Source organism: Podarcis melisellensis, assembly GCF_964234715.1.
Source record: "Podarcis melisellensis genome assembly, chromosome: 2".
NCBI lineage: Eukaryota > Metazoa > Chordata > Lepidosauria > Squamata > Lacertidae > Podarcis > Podarcis melisellensis.
The window spans coordinates 105,657,717-105,663,716 of record NC_138529.1 but is presented as its reverse complement, the minus strand read 5'-3'; positions in this window follow the sequence as shown (position 1 = coordinate 105,663,716).

Here is a 6,000-nt window from a genome sequence, read left to right as displayed (position 1 = left end):
CCACAGAAATCACGATTTCAGCAAAGAAAAAAATCAACCGGGCTTCATCATCCCTAGGCATGTTTTGTGGGAATAAACATACAGTAGTACCTTGGTTGTCGAACAGAATCCCTTCCAGAAGTCCTTTTGACTTCAGAAAATGTTCAACAACCGAGGTGCTGCTTCTGATTGGCTGCAGGAGCTTCCAGCAGCCAATCAGAAGCTTCGTTGGACATTCAGCTTCCAAAGAACCTTTGCAAACCAGAACACTCACTTCCGGGTTTGCGGCGTTTGGGAATCAAAACATTCAAGTCGCAAGGCGTTCAGGATCCAAAGTGTACGACTGTAGAGGCCATTAGCCCCAAAGCTGATTTATCATCACAACCTGAGTTTCTGCACCAAAACAGTGTAAATCTGAGTAGTGTCATACCTCATGTTACATCCGCTTCAAGTTACGTTCTTTCAGTTTACGTCCCGCGGCGACCCGGAAGTAGCGGAAATGGTTACTTCCAGGTTTCACCACTCACACATGTGCAGACACGCAAAATGATGTCATGCGCATGCACAGAAGTGGCAAATCGCAACCCGCACGTGCACAGACACGCCGCTGTGGGTTGCGTTCTTTTCATGGTGCGAACGGGCCTTTGGAATGGATCCCATTCGCAACCAGAGGTAATAATAATAATAATAATTTATTATTTGTACCCTGCCCATCTGGCTGGATTTCCCCAGCCACTCTGGGCAGCATCCACAAAGACCAAAAATACACTAAGATGTCAAACATTAAAAACTTCCCTTAACAGGGCTGCCTCAAGATGTCTTCTGAATGTCAGGTAGTTGTTTATCGCTTTGACATCTGATGGGAGGGCGTTCCACAGGGCGGGCGCCACCACCGAGAAGGCCCTCTGCCTGGTTCCCTGTAGCTTTGCTTCTCGCAATGAGGGAACCGCCAGAAGGCCCTCGGCGCTGGACCTCAGCGTCCGGGCAGAACGATGGGGGTGGAGACCCTCCTTCAGGCATACTGGGCTGAGGCCGTTTAGGGCTTTAAAGATCAACACCAACACTGAATTGTGCTCGGAAACGTACTGGGAGCCAATGAAGATCTTTCAGGACCGGTGTTATATGGTCTCGCGGGCACTCCCAGTCCCCACTCTAGCTGCCACATTATGGATTAGTTGTAGTTTCCGGGTCACCTTCAAAGGTAGCCCCATGTAGAATGCATTGCAGTAGTCCAAGCGGGAGATAACTAGTCTAGGTACCACTGTATCTAAAGACTACAGTCCTGGGATAGTCCTTCTGCTCCCTACTTTGCCACTGTCGGTGGTAGAATAGAGAACAGGCAGATCTCTGGACAGAAGCCAGCTTAAGTGATGATATTCTCCTCTCTTGCTCCTCCTCGACTCCAACTAGTATTATTGTTTGTAAATGAATCCACTTGGTCCTGTAGCTTCGCAGGTGATAAAAGAGAGATGTGTGTACTGTGGTAACTCTGGTTGCGAACGGGATCCATTCTGGAGGCCCGTTTGCAACGTGAACAGCCCGCAACCTGAAGCGCCGTATCTGCGCAGGTGCGCGGCACGATTTGGCACTTGTGCGCACGTGCGAAGTGCGATTTAGCGCTTCTGCGCATGCACGAGCGGCGAAACTGGAAGTAACCCTTTTTGGTACTTCCGGGTCGCCATGGGATGCAACCTGAAAAAACGTAACATGAAGCAAATGTAACATGAGGTATGACTGTATTGTTTTAGCTGGTCAGTTACTCCATATGTGTTGTCGCAGCAGCACCTGGTTCCAAAGATGCCAGGCTGCCACCTGGTGCCAAGTTAGAGTATAAAGCACGAAGGAACGGGCGAGCAATGCAATAAAGGTCCTAATCAGTGTAATACTTTACGTAACAACAACCCATTTAAAACAAAAGCAGAGTCCAGCGTTGAAGAAAGCTGCAGTAGTTCAGGGCGGGTCGATTTATTGTTTCAGTGCTGCGAGCAACAGGGGTAAAGGGATGTTTCGGACAAGGAGTTGTTTTTCTGCAACGATGGAGCGTGCAGCCGCTCGAAGCAAAAGAGCGTGTTCCTAAGTGTTCTCAAAATATTTTAATTTAGTAAATGCTGGTGTTTTGACTAATCGAAACTGTTTGCAAAACACATTCCCTGACCGGGAATCGAACCCGGGCCGCGGCGGTGAGAGCGCCGAATCCTAACCACTAGACCACCAGGGAAGCGGCTGGCAAAGCCTTTCACTAGCTAGTATACAGTCTAGTAAATTAGGATACATTTTTCGAAGTCTAGGTATGTTTTATGAATATATGGAATCTGGGAAATCTTAAAAAAAATAAGCTCTCTGCACGTTGTGTTACAAATCAGCAGATTGAAGGTTCTTTTTATAGTGCGGCAAGAAGACAATCAGTTGTCTTTCGTTTAAAAGCCAAAATGTCTGGAAAGAATTGGTGCTTTGCAGTCCTAAGGTTTAAGATTTCTATAGTTCTATAGATATAATAAAGAAGCCGTCCTTCCCTTTTTCCCCTTCTTTATTCTCTACTCCACAAAATGCACTCCAAGTAGCAAAAGGAACTTGAAAGCAAAAGCAGGGGACATGAAAGCCACCTTGAACAGAAACAAGAGGGGAAAAAATTCTCTCTCTCTTCTGGAATTTATTTTTAAGTTCTTTGGTACGTATGTAAGCTTTATGTATATTTTTATGGTGAAATAAATGAATAAAGTAATTTTTTTATATAAAAAAAAGGATGTGTCAGAAGTGGGATTTGAACCCACGCCTCCATTCGGAGACCAGAACACCCAGAGCCTGGGAAGGATATGAGCCTTGAGTCTGGCGCCTTAGACCACTCGGCCATCCTGACACTGACAGAAACATGCTGCGAACAAAGCACCCTAATGCTTGGCCAGGCTGCTGCTTCTTAAGACAATGCACTCGTTCCATTTGAAAGGAAAGAAGGATAAGTAAGTAATGCACAGGAATCGCCCCCCAGCTGGAGAGAAAGAGGGGAAAACAACGCAGCGAAGCGCCCCGGATGCTCTCACTCGCACTTAACAGAGTCTGAGCGCTAAATCCCGTGCAGCGTCGAATCGTTCTATGCCCACCGAAAACCACAGAATTAAAACACCGTAGATCCGGCGGCTGATTTTCTAATCCGAATTGCCATAAAAAAAATATTCTAGGATTATTTTCCTTCCGACAGAGTCACCTCCTTCGCTGATCTTTCCTGGAGCACATAGATCCATGCACTTGTTTGCAATGCAACGGCGACTGTGCTCGTTGCAACGGAAGGCGCTTGTGCAATCGTGCCTGTTTAAATGCAAAATCTAAGTGTCAAAAGGAAGACCGGGGGTCGGGGGAAAATGGATCGGCGGCCAAAATCAGTGGCCTCCTTCGAGCGTTTCACTATTATTTTGAGTTTTTACTCTCTTTTTCTTTCCACCAGCCTCCACCAGCTTCACACGATATGGCAGCACCAACAGCGTTTACAAGATATACATAGATATCTATGTATACATAAAATACATAGATACATATAGATTTATATATGTACACAGTACAGTATACTGTACATACTGAACTGTCATGAAATTCTACTCAATATTGATCCAGAACAGAACTCCAATGTATAGTTAGCAGAGTAAAAACTTAAAAAAAAACGTTGCAGGATTCCCAAAAATAGACCAGGGGCAATTAATACTTCATCCAGCAGAGCTTTACTGCTACTGAAGGCAAATCAGCATAATGGTCACAAAATCCACACATTCAGGATTGGCACTGCCCATAAGAAATCCAGTTGCAGCAGACTTAACTTAAACTTACAATAACTTATAATAAGTCTAAAACCTTAACACTATGTACACATACTATGTACAGAACACCACACCAGAAGGAAGAGAGATAGAAAAAGAAACTGAAACCCAGGCTCCTTCTGGCCTTCCTTTTATAGTCAGCATGACCTTGGCAGAAGAGATAACAGAACCAGTTTAAGAGAGCTGTAGTCAGCTTCTCTGAATAACCCAACCCTCCCACATTGAGGGTGCCCGGCGTCACATGTTGTCATATGCATGACGTCATGCGCTGTGTGGGGGGCGCCAGGCAGGACGTTGTAGAGCAGCCAAAATGGGATTTTACATTATGAGCTTTATAACCCATTTTCCTGTAATGTTTTTTAAATATCTCTAGATCCAGCCTTGGTCTCATTTCCTCATCAGCCCCAGACAACATGGCTCAATGTTCAGGGATAATGGGAGCCGTGATCCAACACCTGGAGGGCCACATCTGTTTGTCCATCCCTGCTTTAGATAAAGATGGTTGCCCCTTAAATGTCTTCTGCAGTAACCCTAATATCTGGCTTTATTGGAGGGAAAAGAAACCACATCCACGCTAAAGATCCTGGTAGAATCCCATTTTATTATATTCCTAAGAATAAGATGTTTCTTCTCCCAAAGGTTTTCCGGAGATGCAAGGATTCTTCTGCAGCTCAGATCCCTTCTTAGTTGATTCAGGATGGAGAGTAGTTGATCCCTGTACTCGCATGAGATGTTTCCTTTAAAGTGAAGAATTTCTCGGTCTCTTTAGAGTAGCATCAGGACTTTTCATTAGGTGGGTGGTTCTCTTGTTTCTTGCTCTGTAGGTTTCCTCCGTAGATCTCACTTGCGCCAGCCAAAGGAGACTGGGCCAAATGTCCTATCGGCGCCGTGCCACTTTGCGGACAGTTTTCACCAGCTCCATGACTTGTTTCTTACGCAGCACGCGTTTGAGTGCTTTGTGCAGTTCCCTGGAGCCGATGGTGGAGGTCCGCTGGGCTCTCTTGCTGCTCTTAGCGTGGTTAGACACAGTGTTGTAGAACCTCCTTATGAAGGTGATCATCTTCCCTTTGGCCTTGGTCGATATGGGCACCCTGTCGCGGTGCAGCTGACTCAGAACTTTAGAGATGAACTCATCGCAGGGATGCTTCACATCCTGCTTTACAGGTGCCATCACCTGGTCTTCCACCTTCCGCCGCCCCTGCTTCCCTTGGCTCAGATTTGGCTTTCTCTGCTTTGGCAGGAGCTTCCCATGTGCGGCTTTCCGAGTCGTCTGTTTCACTCTCTTGGGAAGGCGGGTCCTCCTCCTCGTTGTTCTGCAAGCAGCAGCCATTGTTCTAATTGTCTCCTTTGGTTCTAGCTTCCACCTGATGAAGCTACCATTGCTCTGAGCTTGGCTGTCATACACTGGCTGGTGCTCAACTGAGGGGCCTGCTCTTATCCTATTGGGTGGACAATGTGCTGCCCAAGCATCCAATCAGACTCTGGCACGTCATAATGTGCATCTCTGATCCTCATCTCTCCTGTATGCCAACAGGGGAGATTGTGACTCCCCATTTGCTCACTGCTCAGGGGGTAGGATTGAAACCAAATTTAAGCAGGAGTTGTTGGGCTCCTAGCATCTCCACTGGGCTAGCTGGCATGGCTGCAATGCTGCACCAGTCATTTGGGCTGTGGTGCAGCAGGGCACCAAAAGAGATGCCACTTTGGCTGCTGGGTAAATCACCTGGTTGGATGGGTAGAACAGTATGAGAAGATCCACATCCTGTGGTGTGGCGGTGCCCCGCAGATCTCCTGACAAGCACAGCATCAAAAGACGTATGTCTTTTGATGCTGCATGAGCCAGGTGATTCCTGGCACCCAACCAGCTGCTCCATACCTGCTTCCACTGAAGGAAGCCCAGGCCAGCAAGCACACATACCATCTCCCCACTTCTTCCCTGATAGGAGTGGGGGCACCATTTTGTGGTTCACCTCAGGTGCCAAAATGTTTTGGGCTGGCCCTGCCTACAAAAGAACCTCTGCTCTTATTTCAGATTAACCAGACTGCTATGCGACCGGACTTATCTTTGCAGAAGCCATGCTGGTTCTAATTCAGCAAAGCTTTTTCTTCTAAATGCTGGGTTATTTTATCCTTAACAATACTTTCGACCAGTTTTCCTTGTGAGAGATGTTACATTAAACAGCCTGTAATTTCCAGGATCCCCAGCCCAAATTCC